The following is a 22482-nucleotide window of genomic DNA, read 5'->3' as shown; positions in this document are numbered from 1 at the left end:
CTGCAGTAAGGAGGGATGATATCTTCGAAGGTTCCTCCAATGAGGCCGTATGGGTAGAACTTAAAAACAAAAAGGGGGCAATCACTTGGCTGGGAGTGTACTACAGGCCTCCAAACAATCAGGCAGTGGTAGAGGAGCAGATATGTAGGCAAATCTCACAGAGGTGCAAAAATAATAGGGTAATAAGAGTAGGGGATTTCAACTTCCCCAATATTGGAGGGGATAGTATTAGTGCAAAAGGCTTAAAAGCAGAAGAATTCTTCAAGTGCATTCAGGAGAGTTTTTTGAGCCAGCACGTAGAGAGTCCAACAAGAGGAGGGACGGTACTGGACTTAATCCTCGGGAATGAAGCCAGACAAGTGGTAGAAGTGGCAGTGGGGGAGCATTTCGGGGATAGTGATCATAACTCTGTAAAATTTAAGGTAGTCATGGAAAAGGACATAGAGGGACAAGAAATAAGAATACTGAATTGGGGGAAGGCAGATTTCAATATGATAAAACAGGATCTGGCCAAAGTGAATTGGGAGCAGCTTCTAATAGGAAAGTCTACATCAGACCAGTGGGATTCATTTAGAAGGGAAATTATGAGGGATCAGGTGCAGCATGTTCCTGTAAAGGTGAAGAGTAGGACCAACAGGTCAAGGGAACCCTGGATGTCAAGGGATACAGAGGATTGGATAAGGAAAAAAAAAGGTGTATGGCAGATTCAGAAGGCTGAAAATAGCGGAGGCACTAGAGGAGTATAGAAAGTGTAGGGGAGTACTTAAAAAAGTAATTAGGAGAGTGAAGAGGGGGCATGAAAAATCACTGGCAGACAAGATAAAGGAAAATCCCAAGGCATTTTATTAGCCTGTTAGGGGCAAGAGGATAACCAGGGAAAAGTGGGGCCCATTAGTGATCCAAGAGGCAATCTGTGAGTGCAGCTGGAGGAAATAGGTGAGGTTTTGAATGATTACTTTTCATCTGTGTTCACTATGGAGAGGGACCATGTAGGTGTAGTGATCAGGGAGGGGGATTGTGATATACTTGATCAAATTAGCATTGAAAAGAAGGAAGTATTAGCTGCATCAGTGGGATTCAAGGTGGATTACTTCGCAGGTCCAGATGAGATGTATCCCAGGCTGTTATGTGAGGCAAGGGGAGGAGATAGCAGGGGCTCTGACACAAATTTTCAAATCCTCTCTGGCCACAGGAGAGGTACCAGAGGATTGGAGGACAGTGAATGTGGTACCATTATTCAAGAAGGGTAGCAGGGAAAAACCAGATAATTACAGGCCGGTGAGTCTAACATCAGTGGTTGGGAAACTATTGGAAAAAAGTTCTGAGACACAGGATTAATCTCCACTTGGAGAGGCAGGGATTAATCAGGGATAGTCAGCATGGCTTTGTCAGGGGGAGATCGTGTCTAACAAATTTGATTGAATTTTTCGAGGAGGTGACTAGATGTGTAGATGAGGCTAAGGCAGTCGAAGTAGTCTACATGGACTTCAGTAATGCTTTTGATAAGGTCCCACATGGGAGATTCGTTAAGAAAGTAAAAGCCCATGGGATCCTGGGTAATTTGGTAAATTGGATTCAAAATTGGCTTCGTGGAAGGAGGCAGAGGGTAATGGTGGAGGGTTGTTTATGTTAATGGAAGCCTGTGACCAGAGGTGTAACGCAGGGATCGGTGCTGGGACCTTTACTGTTTGTGATGTACTTTAATGATTTAGACGTGAATATAGAAGGTATGATCAGTAAGTTCGCAGACGACACAAAAATTGGTGGTGTCGTAAATAGTGAGGAGGAAAGCCTTAGACTACAGGACGAATTAGATGGTCTGGTAAGATGGGTGGAGCAGTGGCAAATGGAGTTTAAGCCTGAGAAGTGTAAGGTGATGCACTTTGGGAGGACTAACAAGCTAATGGAATATACAATGGATGGTAGGACCCTAGGAAGGACAGAGAATCAGAGGGACCTTGGAGTGCATATCCATAGATCACAGAAGGCAGCAGCACAGGTAGATAATATGGTTAGGAAGGCATACGGGATACTTGCCTTTATTAGCCAAGGCATAGAATATAAGAGCAAGAAGGTTACGATGGAGCTGTATAAAATGCTAGTTCGGCCACAGGTGGAGTACTGTGTACAGTTCTGGACACCACACTATGGGAAGGATGTGATTGCACTGGAGAGGTTGCAGAGAAGGTTCACCAGGATGTTGCCTGGGCTGGACCATTTCAGTTATGAAGACAGACTGGATAGGCTATTGTTGTTTTCCTGAGAGCAGAGAAGGCTAAGTGGGGAGGGGGGGACCTGATTGAGGTACATAAAATTACGAGGGGCATTGATAGGATAAATAGGAAGAAACATTTTCCCTTAGTGGAGAGGTCAATAACCAGGGGGCATAGATTAAAGGTAAGGGGCAGGTGGTTTAGACGGAAGTCGAGGAAGAGTTTTTTCACCCAGAGGGTGGTTGGAATCTGGAACACAGTACCTGAAGAGGTGGTAGAGGGAGGAACACTCACAAAATTCAAGAAATATATAGATGAGCACATGAAACACCAGAGCATACAAGGCTACGGGCCAAGAGCTGGAAAATGGGATTAGTTAGGAAAGGTGCTTAATGGTCAGAGCAGGTCCGTTGGGCCGAAGGGCCTGTTTCTGTGCTGTAAAACTCTGTGACTCTATGAATCTAAATGAAGGACACAATAAACACTCTGTAAACACAACACTCAGTAAATGCAGAACTCAATAAACACTCTGTCAATACAACATTCAGTAAATGCAGTACTCAATAAACACTCTGTAAATACAACATTCAGTAGATGCAGTACTCAGAAAACACTCTCTATATATAACACAGTAAAAGCAGTACTGAATAAACACACAGTAAACACAACACTCAGTAAATGCAGTACTCAATAAACAGTCAGGAAAAACAACAGTCAGTAAATGCAGTACAAAGTAAACACTCTGTAAATATAGCATTCAGTAAATGCAGGGCACAATAAACATTCTGTCAATACAACACGCAGTAAATGCAGCACTCAAGAAACACTCAGTGAATACAAAACTCAGTAAATGCAGTACTGAATAAACACACAGCAAACACAACATTCAATAAATGCAGTACTCAATAAACACTCTGCAAATACAACATTCAGTAAATGCAGGACACAATAAACACTCTGTAAACACAACACTCAGTAAATACAGAACTCAATAAACATTCTGTTAATACAACACGCAGTAAATGCAGTACTCAATAAACACTCTGTAAATACAACATTCAGTAAATGAAGTACTCAATAAACACTCTGTAAATACGACACTCAGTAAATGCAGTACTGAATAAACACACAGTAAACACAACACATAGTAAATGCAGTACTCAATAAACACTCTGTAAATACAACATTCAGTAAATGCAGTGCTGAATAAACACTCAGTATACAACATTCAGTAAATGGAGGACACAAGAAACACTCAGTAAATACAACATTCAGTAAATGCAGGACACAATAAATACACTGTAAACACAACACTCAGTAAATGCAGTGCTCAATAAACACTCTGTAAATATAACACTCAGCAAATGCAGTTCTCAATAAACACTCTGTAAAAACAACAGTCAGTAAATACAGTAACCAATAAACACTCAGCAAATACAACATTCAGTAAATGCAGTGCTGAATAAACACTCTGTAAATACAACACGCAGTAAATCCAGGACTCAATAAACACTCTGTAAAAACAACAGTCAGTAAATACAGTAACCAATAAACACTCAGCAAATACAACACTCAGTAAATGGAGTACTCAGTAAACACTCTGTAAATACAAGTTTCAGTAAATGGAGGACACAATAAACACTCAGTAAATAGAGCATTCAGTAAATGCAGGACACAATAAACTCTTGTATATACAACACTCAGTAAACGCAGTACTCAGAAAACACTTTCTATGTACAACACTCAGTAAATGCAGGACAGAATAAATACACCGTAAACACAACACTCAGTAAATGCAGTACTCAATAAACACTCTGTAAATACAACACTCAGTAAATGCAGTATTGAATAAACACACAGTAAACACAACACATAGTAAATGCAGTACTCAATAAACACTCTGTAAATACAACATACAGTAAATGCAGTGCTGATTAAACACTCAGTAAAAACAACACTCAGTAAATGCAGCACTCAATAAACACTCTGTAAATACAACACTCAGTAAATGCAGCACTCAATAAACACTCTGTAAATACGACACTCAGTAAATGCAGTATTCAATAAACACTCGTAGAGACAACACTCAGTAAATGCAGTACTCAGAAAACACTTTCTAAGTACAACACACAGTAAATGCAGCACGAAAGAAACACTCAGTGAATACAAAACTCAGTGAATGCAGTACTGAATAAACACACAGCAAACACAACATTCAATAAATGCAGTACTCAATAAACACTCAGTCAATACAACATTCAGCAAATGCAGGACACAATAAACACTCTGTAAACAGAACACTCAGTAAATGCAGAACTCAACAAACATTCTGTTAATACAACATGCAGTAAATGCAGTACTCAATAAACACTCTGTAAATACAACATTCAGTAGATGCAGTACTCAGTAAACACTCTGTAAATACAACACTCAGTAAATGCAGGACTCAATAAACACTCAGTAAACACAACATTCAGTGAATGCAGAGCTGAATAAACTCTCTGTAAATACAACACTCAGTAGATGCAGTACTCAATAAACACTCTGCAAATACAACATTCAGTAAAAGCAGTACTCAATAAATACACTGTAAACACAACACTCAGTAAATGCAGTACTCAATAAACACTCTGTAAATACAACACTCAGTAAATGCAGTATTGAATAAACACACAGTAAACACAACACATAGTAAATGCAGTACTCAATAAACACTCTGTAAATACAACATACAGTAAATGCAGTGCTGATTAAACACTCAGTAAAAACAACACTCAGTAAATGCAGCACTCAATAAACACTCTGTAAATACAACACTCAGTAAATGCAGCACTCAATAAACACTCTGTAAATACGACACTCAGTAAATGCAGTATTCAATAAACACTCGTAGAGACAACACTCAGTAAATGCAGTACTCAGAAAACACTTTCTAAGTACAACACACAGTAAATGCAGCACGAAAGAAACACTCAGTGAATACAAAACTCAGTGAATGCAGTACTGAATAAACACACAGCAAACACAACATTCAATAAATGCAGTACTCAATAAACACTCAGTCAATACAACATTCAGTAAATGCAGGACACAATAAACACTCTGTAAACAGAACACTCAGTAAATGCAGAACTCAACAAACATTCTGTTAATACAACATGCAGTAAATGCAGTACTCAATAAACACTCTGTAAATACAACATTCAGTAGATGCAGTACTCAGTAAACACTCTGTAAATACAACACTCAGTAAATGCAGGACTCAATAAACACTCAGTAAACACAACATTCAGTGAATGCAGAGCTGAATAAACTCTCTGTAAATACAACACTCAGTAGATGCAGTACTCAATAAACACTCTGCAAATACAACATTCAGTAAAAGCAGTACTCAATAAATACACTGTAAACACAACACTCAGTAAATGCAGTGCTCAATAAACACTCTGTAAATATAACACTCAGCAAATGCAGTTCTCAATAAACACTCTGTAAAAACAACAGTCAGTAAATACAGTAACCAATAAACACTCAGCAAATACAACATTCAGTAAATGCAGTGCTGAATAAACACACTGTAAATACAACACGCAGTAAATGCAGGACTCAATAAACACTCTGTAAAAACAACAGTCAGTAAATACAGTAACCAATAAACACTCAGCAAATACAACACTCAGTAAATGGAGTACTCAGTAAACACTCTGTAAATACAAGTTTCAGTAAATGGAGGACACAATAAACACTCAGTAAATAGAGCATTCAGTAAATGCAGGACACAATAAACTCTTGTATATACAACACTCAGTAAACGCAGTACTCAGAAAACACTTTCTATGTACAACACTCAGTAAATGCAGGACAGAATAAATACACCGTAAACACAACACTCAGTAAATGCAGTACTCAATAAACACTCTGTAAATACAACACTCAGTAAATGCAGTATTGAATAAACACACAGTAAACACAACACATAGTAAATGCAGTACTGAATAAACACTCTGTAAATACAACATACAGTAAACGCAGTGCTGATTAAACACTCAGTAAAAACAACACTCAGTAAATGCAGCACTCAATAAACACTCTGTAAATACAACACTCAGTAAATGCAGCACTCAATAAACACTCTGTAAATACGACACTCAGTAAATGCAGTATTCAATAAACACTCGTAGAGACAACACTCAGTAAATGCAGTACTCAGAAAACACTTTCTAAGTACAACACACAGTAAATGCAGCACGAAAGAAACACTCAGTGAATACAAAACTCAGTGAATGCAGTACTGAATAAACACACAGCAAACACAACATTCAATAAATGCAGTACTCAATAAACACTCAGTCAATACAACATTCAGTAAATGCAGGACACAATAAACACTCTGTAAACAGAACACTCAGTAAATGCAGAACTCAACAAACATTCTGTTAATACAACATGCAGTAAATGCAGTACTCAATAAACACTCTGTAAATACAACATTCAGTGGATGCAGTACTCAGTAAACACTCTGTAAATACAACACTCAGTAAATGCAGGACTCAATAAACACTCAGTAAACACAACATTCAGTGAATGCAGAGCTGAATAAACTCTCTGTAAATACAACACTCAGTAGATGCAGTACTCAATAAACACTCTGCAAATACAACATTCAGTAAAAGCAGTACTCAATAAACACTCTGTAAACACAACATTCAGTAAATGCAGTACTCAATAAACACTCTGTAAATACGACACTCAGTAAAAGCAGCACTCAATAAACACTCAGTAAATACAACACTCAGTAAATGCAGAACAAAATAAATACTCTGTAAATACAACATTCAGTAAAAGCAGTACTCAATAAACACTCTGTAAATACAACATTCAGTAAATGCAGTACTCAATAAACACTCAGTAAATACAACACTCAGAAAATGCAGGATACAATAAACACACAGTAAATACAACATTCAGCAAATGCAGTACTCAATATACACGGTGGAAAGACGACATTCAGTAAATGCAGAGTTCAATAAACACTCTGAAAATACAACATTCAGTAATGAAGTACCCAATAAACACTCTGTAAATACGACACTCAGTAAATGTAGCACTCAATAAACACTCAGTAAATACAACACTCAGTAAATGGAGGACACAATAAACACTCTGTAAATACAACATTCAGTAAATGCAGTACTCAATAAACACTCAGTAAATACAACACTCAGTAAATGGAGTGCTAAATAAGCACTCAGTAAATACAACACTCAGTAAATGGAGTACTCAGTAAACACTCTGTAAATACAACTTTCAGTAAATGGAGGACACAATAAACACTCTGTAAATACAACATTCAGCAAATGCAGTACTCAATATACACGGTGGAAAGACGACACTCAGTAAATGCAGAGCTCAATAAACACTCTGTAAATACAACATTCAGTAATGAAGTACTCAATAAATACTCTGTAAATACAACATTCAGTAAATGCAGTACTCAGAAAACTCTCTGTAAATATAACACAGTAAAAGCGGTACTGAATGAACACACAGAAAACACAACACTCAGTAAATGCAGTACACAATAAACAGTCTGTAAATACAACATTCAGTAAATGAAGCACTCAATAAACAATCTGTAAATATGACACTCAGTAAATGCAGCACTCAAGAAACACTCAGTAAATACAACAATCAGTAAATGGAGTACTCAATAAACACTCTGTAAATACAACATTCAGTAAATGCAGGACAGAATAAATACACCGTAAACACAACACTCAGTAAATGCAGTACTCAATAAACACTCAGTAAAAACAACACTCAGTAAATGCAGTGCTCAGTAAACACTCTGTAAATACAACTTTCAGTAAATGGAGAACACAATAAACACTCTAAATACAGCATTCAGTAAATGCAGGTCACAATAAACACTCGTAGAGACAACACTCAGTAAATGCAGTACTCAGAAAACACTTTCTAAGTACAACACACAGTAAATGCAGGACACAATAAACACTCTGCAAATACAACACGCAGTAACTGCAGCACGAAAGAAACACTCAGTGAATACAAAACTCAGTGAATGCAGTACTGAATAAACACACAGCAAACACAACATTCAATAAATGCAGTACTCAATAAACACTCAGTAAATACAACACACAGTAAATGCAGGACACAATAAACACTCTGTAAACACAACACTCAGTAAATGCAGAACTCAACAAACATTCTGTTAATACAACATACAGTAAATGCAGTACTCAATAAACACTCTGTAAATACAACATTCAGTAGATGCAGTACTCAGTAAACACTCTGTAAATAAAACACTCAGTAAATGCAGTACTCAATAAACACTCAGTAAACACAACATTCAGTGAATGCAGAGCTGAATAAACTCTCTGTAAATACAACACTCAGTAGATGCAGTACTCAATAAACACTCTGTAAACACAACATTCAGTAAATGCAGTACTCAATAAACACTCTGTAAATACGACACTCAGTAAAAGCAGCACTCAATAAACACTCTGTAAATACAACATTCAGTAAATGCAGTACTCAATAAACACTCAGTAAATACAACATTCAGTAAATGAAGTTATCAATAAACACTCTGTAAATACGACACTCAGTAAAAGCAGCACTCAATAAACACACAGTAAACACAACATTCAGTAATGAAGTACTCAATAAACACTCTGTAAATACGACACTCAGTAAAAGCAGCACTCAATAAACACTCTGTAAATACAACATTCAGTAAATGCAGTACTGAATAAACACTCAGTAAATACAACATTCAGTAAATGAAGTACTCAATAAACACCCTGTAAATACGACACTCAGTAAAAGCAGCACTCAATAAACACACAGTAAACACAACATTCAGTAATGAAGTACTCAATAAACACTCTGTAAATACGACACTCAGTAAAAGCAGCACTCAATAAACACGCTGTAAATACAACATTCAGTAAATGCAGTACTCAATAAACACTCAGTAAATACAACATTCAGTAAATGAAGTACTCAATAAACACTCTGTAAATACGACACTCAGTAAAAGCAGCACTCAATAAAGACTCTGTAAATACAACATTCAGTAAATGCAGTACTCAATAAACACTCAGTAAATACAACATTCAGTAAATGCAGTACTCAATAAACACTCTGTAAATACGACACTCAGTAAAAGCAGCACTCAATAAACACTCTGTAAATACAACACTCAGTAAAAGCAGCACTCAATAAACACTCTGTAAATACGACACTCAGTAAATGCAGTACTCAATAAACACTCAGTAAATACAACATTCAGTAAATGAAGTACTCAATAAACACTCTGTAAATACGACACTCAGTAAAAGCAGCACTCAATAAAGACTCTGTAAATACAACATTCAGTAAATGCAGTACTCAATAAACACTCAGTAAATACGACACTCAGTAAATGCAGTCATCAATAAACACTCTGTAAATACGACACTCAGTAAAAGCAGCACTCAATAAACACTCTGTAAATACAACACTCAGTAAAAGCAGCACTCAATAAACACTCTGTAAATACGACACTCAGTAAATGCAGTACTCAATAAACACTCTGTAAATACGACACTCAGTAAAAGCAGCACTCAATAAACACTCTGTAAATACAACACTCAGTAGATGCAGTGCTGAATAAACACTCAGTATACAACATTCAGTAAATGGAGGACTCAGTAAACACTCTGTAAATACAACTTTCAGTAAATGGAGGACACAAGAAACACTCAGTAAATACAACATTCAGTAAATGCAGGACACAATAAATACACTGTAAACACAACACTCAGTAAATGCAGTGCTCAATAAAGACTCTGTAAATATAACACTCAGCAAATGCAGTTCTCAATAAACACTCTGTAAAAACAACAGTCAGTAAATACAGTAACCAATAAACACTCAGCAAATACAACATTCAGTAAATGCAGTGCTGAATAAACACACTGTAAATACAACACGCAGTAAATGCAGGACTCAATAAACACTCTGTAAAAACAACAGTCAGTAAATACAGTAACCAATAAACACTCAGCAAATACAACATTCAGTAAATGCAGTGCTCAGTAAACACTCTGTAAATACAAGTTTCAGTAAATGGAGGACACAATAAACACTCAGTAAATAGAGCATTCAGTAAATGCAGGACACAAGAAACACTCTGTATACACAGCACTCAGTAAATGCAGAACTCAATTAACACTCTGTAAACACAACATTCAGTAAATGCAGTAGTCAATAAACACTCTGTAAACACAACATTCAGTAAATTCAGTACTGAATAAACACTGTATATACAACAATCAATAAACGCAGTACTCAGAAAACCCTCCGTAAATATAACAGAGTAAAAGCGGTACTGAATGAACACACAGAAAACACAACACTCAGTAAATGCAGTACTCAATAAACAGTCTGTAAATACAGCATTCAGTAAATGAAGCACTCAATAAACACTCTGTAAATATGACACTCAGTAAATGCAGCACTCAAGAAACACTCAGTAAATACAACAATCAGTAAATGGAGTACTCAGTGAACACTCTGTAAAGAAAACTTTCAGTAAATGGAGGACACAATAAACACTCTGTAAATACAACATTCAGTAAATGCAGGACAGAATAAATACACCGTAAACACAAAACTCAGTAAATGCAGTACTCAATAAACACTCTGTAAATACAACACTCAGTAAATGCAGTATTGAATAAACACACAGTAAACACAACACATAGTAAATGCAGTACTCAATAAACACTCTGTAAATACAACATTCAGTAAATGCAGGACAGAATAAATACACCGTAAACACAAAACTCAGTAAATGCAGTACTCAATAAACACTCTGTAAACACAACACTCAGTAAATGCAGAACTCAACAAACATTCTGTTAATACAACACGCAGTAAATGCAGTACTCAGTAAACACTCTGTAAATACAACATTAAGTAAATGCAGTACTCAGTAAAAATTCTGTAAATCCAACATTCAGTAAATGCAGTACTCAATAAACAATCATTATTGACAACATTCAGGAAATGCAGTACTCAATGAACATTCAGTAAATACAACACTCAGTAAATGCAGGACACAATAAACACTCTGTAAATACAACATTCAGTGATTGCAGTACTCTAGAAACACTCTGTAAATACGACATGCAATAAATGCAGTACTCAATGAACACTCGGTGAATACAACACTCAGTAAATTCAGTACTCCAATAAACAGTCTGTAAATATAACACTCAGTAAATGTAGTACTCAATAAACAGTCTGTAAATATAACTCTCAGCAAAAGCAGTATTCAATAAACACTCTGTAAATAGAACAGTCCATAAATGCAGTCTTCAATAAACACTCTGTAAAGACAGCAATCAGTAAATACAGTACTCAATAAACACTCAGTAAAGACAACCTTCAATAAATGCAGTGCTGAATAAACACTCTGTAAATACAACACTCAGTAAATGCAGTACTCAATAAACAGTCAGTAAAAACAACACTCAGGAAATGCAGTGCTCAGTAAACACTCTGTAAATACAGCATTCAGCAAATGCAGGACACAATAAACAGTCTGAAAACACAACACTCAGTAAATGCAGAACTCAATAAACATTCTGTTAATACAACACTCAGTAAATGCAGGACACAATAAACACTCTGTAAATACGACATGCAGTAAATGCAGTACTCAATTAACACTCAGTGAATACAACACTCAGATAATGCAGTACTGAATAAACACACAGTAAACACAACACTCAGTAAATGCAGTACTCAATGAACACTCAGTAAATGCAACATTCAGTAAATGCAGGACTCAATAAACACTCTGTAAGTACAACATTCAGTAAATGCAGGACACAATAAACACTCTGTAAACACAACACTCAGTAAATGCAGAAATCAATAAACATTCTGTTAATACAACACTCAGTAAATGCAGTTCTCAATAAACACTCTGTAAATACAACATTCAGTAAATTAAGTACTCAATAAACACTCTGTAAATACAACACACAGTAAATGCAGTACTCAATAAACACACAGTAAATACAACACTCAGTAAATGCAGTACTGAATAAACACACAGGAAACACAACACATAGTAAATGCAGTACTCAGTAAACACTCTGTAAATCCAACTTTCAGTCAGTGGAGGACACAATAAACACTCTGCAAGTACAACATTCAGTAAATGCAGGACACAATAAACACTCTGTAAATACAACATTCAGTAAATTAAGTACTCAATAAACACTCTGTAAATACAACATTCAGTAAATGCATTCCTGAATAAACACTCTGTAAATACAACACTCAGTAGATGCAGGACACAATAAACACTCTGGAAACACAACACTCAGTAAATGCAGAAATCAATAAACACTCTGTAAATACAACACTCAGTAAATGCAGTTCTCAATAAACACTCTGTAAATACAACATTCAGTAAATTAAGTACTCAATAAACACTCTGTAAATACAACACACAGTAAATGCAGTACTCAATAAACACTCAGTAAATACAACACTCAGTAAATGCAGTACTGAATAAACACACAGGAAACACAACACATAGTAAATGCAGTACTCAGTAAACATTCTGTAAATACAACTTTCAGTAAATGGAGGACACAAGAAACACGCTGTAAAAACAACATTCAGTAAATGTAGGACACAATAAATACACTGTGAACACAACACTCAGTAAATGCTGTACTCAACAAACACTCTGTAAAAACAACATTCCGTCAATGCAGTACTCAATAAACACTCTGGACATACAACAAAGAGTAAATGCAGTACTCAGAAAAGACTCTGTAAATATAACACAGTAAAAGTGGTACTGAATAAACACACAGTAAACACAACACTCAGTAAATGCAGTACTCAATAAACACTCTGTAAATACAACTTTCAGAAAATGGAGGACACAATAAACACTCTGAAAATACAGCATTAAGCAAAGGCAGGACACAATAAACACTCGTATATACAACACTCAGTAAACGCAGTACTCAGAAAAACCTTTCTAAGTACAACACTCAGTAAATGCAGTACACAATAAATACTCTGTAAACACAACACTCAGTAAATGCAGAACTCAATAAACACTCTGTAAATACTACATTCAGTTAATGCAGTTTACAGTAAACACTCTGTAAGTACAACATTCAGTTAATTTGGTACTCAATAAACACTCTGTAAATACAACACTCAGTTAATGCAGTTTTCAGTAAACACTCTGTAAATACAACATTCAGTTAATGTAGTACTCAATAAACACTCTGTAAATACAACACTCAGTTAATGCAGTTTTCAATAAACACTCTGTAAATACAACCCTCAGTTAATGCAGTTTTCAGTAAACACTCTGTAAATACAACATTCAGTTAATGTAGTACTCAATAAACACTCTGTAAATACAACCCTCAGTTAATGCAGTTTTCAGTAAACACTCTGTAAATACAACACTCAGTTAATGCAGTTTTCAATAAACACTCCGTAAATACAACATTCAGTTAATGCAGTTTTCAATAAACACTCTCTAAATACAACACTCAGTTAATGCAGTACTCAATAAACACTCTGTAAATACAACCCTCAGTTAATGCAGTTTTCAGTAAACACTCTGTAAATACAACACTCAGTTAATGCAGTTTTCAATAAACACTCCGTAAATACAACATTCAGTTAATGCAGTTTTCAATAAACACTCTCTAAATACAACATTCAGTTAATGCAGTTTTAAATAAACACTCTCTAAATACAACACTCAGTTAATGCAGTTTTCAATAAACACTCCGTAAATACAACATTCAGTTAATGCAGTTTTCAATAAACACTCTGTAAATACAACACTCAGTTAATGCAGTTTTCAATAAACACTCTCTAAATACAACACTCAGTTAATGCAGTTTTCAATAAAAACTCTGTAAATACTACACTCAGTAAATGTAATACTCAATAAACACTCTGTAAATACAACACTCAGTTAATGCAGTTTTCAATAAACACTCTGTAAATACAACACTCAGTTAATGCAGTTTTCAATAAACACTCTGTAAATACAACACTCAGTTAATGCAGTTTTCAATAAACACTCTGTAAATACTACATTCAGTTAATGCAGTTTTCAATAAACACTCTGTAAATCCTACATTCAGTAAATGTAATACTCAATAAACACTCTGTAAATACAACACTCAGTTAATGCAGTTTTCAATAAACACTCTGTAAATACAACACTCAGTTAATGCAGTTTTCAATAAACACTCTGTAATTACTACATTCAGTAAATGTAATACTCAATAAACACTCTGTAAATACAACACTCAGTTAATGCAGTTTTCAATAAACACTCTGTAAATACAACACTCAGTTAATGCAGTTTTCAATAAACACTCTGTAAATACAACATTCAGTTAATGTAGTACTCAATAAACACTCTGTAAATACAACACTCAGTTAATGCAGTTTTCAATAAACACTCTGTAAATACAACACTCAGTTAATGCAGTTTTCAATAAACACTCTGTAAATACAACACTCAGTTAACGCAGTTTTCAATAAACACTCTGTAAATACAACACTCAGTTAATGCAGTTTTCAATAAACACTCTGTAAATACAACATTCAGTTAATGCAGTTATCAATAAACACTCTGTAAATACTACATTCAGTAAATGTAATACTCAATAAACACTCTGTAAATACAACACTCAGTTAATGTAGTTTTCAATAAACACTCTGTAAATACAACACTCAGTTAATGCAGTTTTCAATAAACACTCTGTAATTACTACATTCAGTAAATGTAATACTCAATAAACACTCTGTAAATACAACACTCAGTTAATGCAGTTTTCAATAAACACTCTGCAAATACAACATTCAGTTAATGTAGTACTCAATAAACACTCTGTAAATACAACACTCAGTTAATGCAGTTTTCAATAAACACTCTGTAAATACAACACTCAGTTAATGCAGTTTTCAATAAACACTCTGTAAATACAACACTCAGTTAATGCAGTTTTCAATAAACACTCTGTAAATACAACACTCAGTTAATGCAGTTTTCAATAAACACTCTGTAAATACAACATTCAGTTAATGCAGTTATCAATAAACACTCTGTAAATACTACATTCAGTAAATGTAATACTCAATAAACACTCTGTAAATACAACACTCAGTTAATGCAGTTTTCAATAAACACTCTGTAAATACTACATTCAGTAAATGTAATACTCAATAAACACTCTGTAAATACTACATTCAGTTAATATAGTACTCAATAAACACTCTGTAAATACAACACTCAGTTAATGCAGTTTTCAATAAACACTCTCTAAATACAACACTCAGTTAATGCAGTTTTCAATAAACACACAGTAAATACAACATTCAGCAAATGCAGTACTCAATATACACGGTGGAAAGACGACATTCAGTAAATGCAGAGTTCAATAAACACTCTGAAAATACAACATTCAGTAATGAAGTACCCAATAAACACTCTGTAAATACGACACTCAGTAAATGTAGCACTCAATAAACACTCAGTAAATACAACACTCAGTAAATGGAGGACACAATAAACACTCTGTAAATACAACATTCAGTAAATGCAGTACTCAATAAACACTCAGTAAATACAACACTCAGTAAATGGAGTGCTAAATAAGCACTCAGTAAATACAACACTCAGTAAATGGAGTACTCAGTAAACACTCTGTAAATACAACTTTCAGTAAATGGAGGACACAATAAACACTCTGTAAATACAACATTCAGCAAATGCAGTACTCAATATACACGGTGGAAAGACGACACTCAGTAAATGCAGAGCTCAATAAACACTCTGTAAATACAACATTCAGTAATGAAGTACTCAATAAATACTCTGTAAATACAACATTCAGTAAATGCAGTACTCAGAAAACTCTCTGTAAATATAACACAGTAAAAGCGGTACTGAATGAACACACAGAAAACACAACACTCAGTAAATGCAGTACACAATAAACAGTCTGTAAATACAACATTCAGTAAATGAAGCACTCAATAAACAATCTGTAAATATGACACTCAGTAAATGCAGCACTCAAGAAACACTCAGTAAATACAACAATCAGTAAATGGAGTACTCAATAAACACTCTGTAAATACAACATTCAGTAAATGCAGGACAGAATAAATACACCGTAAACACAACACTCAGTAAATGCAGTACTCAATAAACACTCAGTAAAAACAACACTCAGTAAATGCAGTGCTCAGTAAACACTCTGTAAATACAACTTTCAGTAAATGGAGAACACAATAAACACTCTAAATACAGCATTCAGTAAATGCAGGTCACAATAAACACTCGTAGAGACAACACTCAGTAAATGCAGTACTCAGAAAACACTTTCTAAGTACAACACACAGTAAATGCAGGACACAATAAACACTCTGCAAATACAACACGCAGTAACTGCAGCACGAAAGAAACACTCAGTGAATACAAAACTCAGTGAATGCAGTACTGAATAAACACACAGCAAACACAACATTCAATAAATGCAGTACTCAATAAACACTCAGTAAATACAACACACAGTAAATGCAGGACACAATAAACACTCTGTAAACACAACACTCAGTAAATGCAGAACTCAACAAACATTCTGTTAATACAACATACAGTAAATGCAGTACTCAATAAACACTCTGTAAATACAACATTCAGTAGATGCAGTACTCAGTAAACACTCTGTAAATAAAACACTCAGTAAATGCAGTACTCAATAAACACTCAGTAAACACAACATTCAGTGAATGCAGAGCTGAATAAACTCTCTGTAAATACAACACTCAGTAGATGCAGTACTCAATAAACACTCTGTAAACACAACATTCAGTAAATGCAGTACTCAATAAACACTCTGTAAATACGACACTCAGTAAAAGCAGCACTCAATAAACACTCTGTAAATACAACATTCAGTAAATGCAGTACTCAATAAACACTCAGTAAATACAACATTCAGTAAATGAAGTTATCAATAAACACTCTGTAAATACGACACTCAGTAAAAGCAGCACTCAATAAACACACAGTAAACACAACATTCAGTAATGAAGTACTCAATAAACACTCTGTAAATACGACACTCAGTAAAAGCAGCACTCAATAAACACTCTGTAAATACAACATTCAGTAAATGCAGTACTGAATAAACACTCAGTAAATACAACATTCAGTAAATGAAGTACTCAATAAACACCCTGTAAATACGACACTCAGTAAAAGCAGCACTCAATAAACACACAGTAAACACAACATTCAGTAATGAAGTACTCAATAAACACTCTGTAAATACGACACTCAGTAAAAGCAGCACTCAATAAACACGCTGTAAATACAACATTCAGTAAATGCAGTACTCAATAAACACTCAGTAAATACAACATTCAGTAAATGAAGTACTCAATAAACACTCTGTAAATACGACACTCAGTAAAAGCAGCACTCAATAAAGACTCTGTAAATACAACATTCAGTAAATGCAGTACTCAATAAACACTCAGTAAATACAACATTCAGTAAATGCAGTACTCAATAAACACTCTGTAAATACGACACTCAGTAAAAGCAGCACTCAATAAACACTCTGTAAATACAACACTCAGTAAAAGCAGCACTCAATAAACACTCTGTAAATACGACACTCAGTAAATGCAGTACTCAATAAACACTCAGTAAATACAACATTCAGTAAATGAAGTACTCAATAAACACTCTGTAAATACGACACTCAGTAAAAGCAGCACTCAATAAAGACTCTGTAAATACAACATTCAGTAAATGCAGTACTCAATAAACACTCAGTAAATACGACACTCAGTAAATGCAGTCATCAATAAACACTCTGTAAATACGACACTCAGTAAAAGCAGCACTCAATAAACACTCTGTAAATACAACACTCAGTAAAAGCAGCACTCAATAAACACTCTGTAAATACGACACTCAGTAAATGCAGTACTCAATAAACACTCTGTAAATACGACACTCAGTAAAAGCAGCACTCAATAAACACTCTGTAAATACAACACTCAGTAGATGCAGTGCTGAATAAACACTCAGTATACAACATTCAGTAAATGGAGGACTCAGTAAACACTCTGTAAATACAACTTTCAGTAAATGGAGGACACAAGAAACACTCAGTAAATACAACATTCAGTAAATGCAGGACACAATAAATACACTGTAAACACAACACTCAGTAAATGCAGTGCTCAATAAAGACTCTGTAAATATAACACTCAGCAAATGCAGTTCTCAATAAACACTCTGTAAAAACAACAGTCAGTAAATACAGTAACCAATAAACACTCAGCAAATACAACATTCAGTAAATGCAGTGCTGAATAAACACACTGTAAATACAACACGCAGTAAATGCAGGACTCAATAAACACTCTGTAAAAACAGCAGTCAGTAAATACAGTAACCAATAAACACTCAGCAAATACAACATTCAGTAAATGCAGTGCTCAGTAAACACTCTGTAAATACAAGTTTCAGTAAATGGAGGACACAATAAACACTCAGTAAATAGAGCATTCAGTAAATGCAGGACACAAGAAACACTCTGTATACACAGCACTCAGTAAATGCAGAACTCAATTAACACTCTGTAAACACAACATTCAGTAAATGCAGTAGTCAATAAACACTCTGTAAACACAACATTCAGTAAATTCAGTACTGAATAAACACTGTATATACAACAATCAATAAACGCAGTACTCAGAAAACCCTCCGTAAATATAACAGAGTAAAAGCGGTACTGAATGAACACACAGAAAACACAACACTCAGTAAATGCAGTACTCAATAAACAGTCTGTAAATACAGCATTCAGTAAATGAAGCACTCAATAAACACTCTGTAAATATGACACTCAGTAAATGCAGCACTCAAGAAACACTCAGTAAATACAACAATCAGTAAATGGAGTACTCAGTGAACACTCTGTAAAGAAAACTTTCAGTAAATGGAGGACACAATAAACACTCTGTAAATACAACATTCAGTAAATGCAGGACAGAATAAATACACCGTAAACACAAAACTCAGTAAATGCAGTACTCAATAAACACTCTGTAAATACAACACTCAGTAAATGCAGTATTGAATAAACACACAGTAAACACAACACATAGTAAATGCAGTACTCAATAAACACTCTGTAAATACAACACTCAGTAAATGCAGTATTGAATAAACACACAGTAAACACAACACATAGTAAATGCAGTACTCAATAAACACTCTGTAAATACAACATTCAGTAAATGCAGGACAGAATAAATACACCGTAAACACAAAACTCAGTAAATGCAGTACTCAATAAACACTCTGTAAACACAACACTCAGTAAATGCAGAACTCAACAAACATTCTGTTAATACAACACGCAGTAAATGCAGTACTCAGTAAACACTCTGTAAATACAACATTAAGTAAATGCAGTACTCAGTAAAAATTCTGTAAATCCAACATTCAGTAAATGCAGTACTCAATAAACAATCATTATTGACAACATTCAGGAAATGCAGTACTCAATGAACATTCAGTAAATACAACACTCAGTAAATGCAGGACACAATAAACACTCTGTAAATACAACATTCAGTGATTGCAGTACTCTAGAAACACTCTGTAAATACGACATGCAATAAATGCAGTACTCAATGAACACTCGGTGAATACAACACTCAGTAAATTCAGTACTCCAATAAACAGTCTGTAAATATAACACTCAGTAAATGTAGTACTCAATAAACAGTCTGTAAATATAACTCTCAGCAAAAGCAGTATTCAATAAACACTCTGTAAATAGAACAGTCCATAAATGCAGTCTTCAATAAACACTCTGTAAAGACAGCAATCAGTAAATACAGTACTCAATAAACACTCAGTAAAGACAACCTTCAATAAATGCAGTGCTGAATAAACACTCTGTAAATACAACACTCAGTAAATGCAGTACTCAATAAACAGTCAGTAAAAACAACACTCAGGAAATGCAGTGCTCAGTAAACACTCTGTAAATACAGCATTCAGCAAATGCAGGACACAATAAACAGTCTGTAAACACAACACTCAGTAAATGCAGAACTCAATAAACATTCTGTTAATACAACACTCAGTAAATGCAGGACACAATAAACACTCTGTAAATACGACATGCAGTAAATGCAGTACTCAATTAACACTCAGTGAATACAACACTCAGATAATGCAGTACTGAATAAACACACAGTAAACACAACACTCAGTAAATGCAGTACTCAATGAACACTCAGTAAATGCAACATTCAGTAAATGCAGGACTCAATAAACACTCTGTAAGTACAACATTCAGTAAATGCAGGACACAATAAACACTCTGTAAACACAACACTCAGTAAATGCAGAAATCAATAAACATTCTGTTAATACAACACTCAGTAAATGCAGTTCTCAATAAACACTCTGTAAATACAACATTCAGTAAATTAAGTACTCAATAAACACTCTGTAAATACAACACACAGTAAATGCAGTACTCAATAAACACACAGTAAATACAACACTCAGTAAATGCAGTACTGAATAAACACACAGGAAACACAACACATAGTAAATGCAGTACTCAGTAAACACTCTGTAAATCCAACTTTCAGTCAGTGGAGGACACAATAAACACTCTGCAAGTACAACATTCAGTAAATGCAGGACACAATAAACACTCTGTAAATACAACATTCAGTAAATTAAGTACTCAATAAACACTCTGTAAATACAACATTCAGTAAATGCATTCCTGAATAAACACTCTGTAAATACAACACTCAGTAGATGCAGGACACAATAAACACTCTGGAAACACAACACTCAGTAAATGCAGAAATCAATAAACACTCTGTAAATACAACACTCAGTAAATGCAGTTCTCAATAAACACTCTGTAAATACAACATTCAGTAAATTAAGTACTCAATAAACACTCTGTAAATACAACACACAGTAAATGCAGTACTCAATAAACACGCAGTAAATACAACACTCAGTAAATGCAGTACTGAATAAACACACAGGAAACACAACACATAGTAAATGCAGTACTCAGTAAACATTCTGTAAATACAACTTTCAGTAAATGGAGGACACAAGAAACACGCTGTAAAAACAACATTCAGTAAATGTAGGACACAATAAATACACTGTGAACACAACACTCAGTAAATGCTGTACTCAACAAACACTCTGTAAAAACAACATTCCGTCAATGCAGTACTCAATAAACACTCTGGACATACAACAAAGAGTAAATGCAGTACTCAGAAAAGACTCTGTAAATATAACACAGTAAAAGTGGTACTGAATAAACACACAGTAAACACAACACTCAGTAAATGCAGTACTCAATAAACACTCTGTAAATACAACTTTCAGAAAATGGAGGACACAATAAACACTCTGAAAATACAGCATTAAGCAAAGGCAGGACACAATAAACACTCGTATATACAACACTCAGTAAACGCAGTACTCAGAAAAACCTTTCTAAGTACAACACTCAGTAAATGCAGTACACAATAAATACTCTGTAAACACAACACTCAGTAAATGCAGAACTCAATAAACACTCTGTAAATACTACATTCAGTTAATGCAGTTTACAGTAAACACTCTGTAAGTACAACATTCAGTTAATTTGGTACTCAATAAACACTCTGTAAATACAACACTCAGTTAATGCAGTTTTCAGTAAACACTCTGTAAATACAACATTCAGTTAATGTAGTACTCAATAAACACTCTGTAAATACAACACTCAGTTAATGCAGTTTTCAATAAACACTCTGTAAATACAACCCTCAGTTAATGCAGTTTTCAGTAAACACTCTGTAAATACAACATTCAGTTAATGTAGTACTCAATAAACACTCTGTAAATACAACCCTCAGTTAATGCAGTTTTCAGTAAACACTCTGTAAATACAACACTCAGTTAATGCAGTTTTCAATAAACACTCCGTAAATACAACATTCAGTTAATGCAGTTTTCAATAAACACTCTCTAAATACAACACTCAGTTAATGCAGTACTCAATAAACACTCTGTAAATACAACCCTCAGTTAATGCAGTTTTCAGTAAACACTCTG

The sequence above is a fragment of the Heterodontus francisci genome, chromosome 19, assembly GCF_036365525.1.
Source record: "Heterodontus francisci isolate sHetFra1 chromosome 19, sHetFra1.hap1, whole genome shotgun sequence".
In the NCBI taxonomy this organism is placed as follows: Eukaryota; Metazoa; Chordata; class Chondrichthyes; order Heterodontiformes; family Heterodontidae; genus Heterodontus; species Heterodontus francisci.
This window is presented reverse-complemented; position numbering follows the sequence as displayed.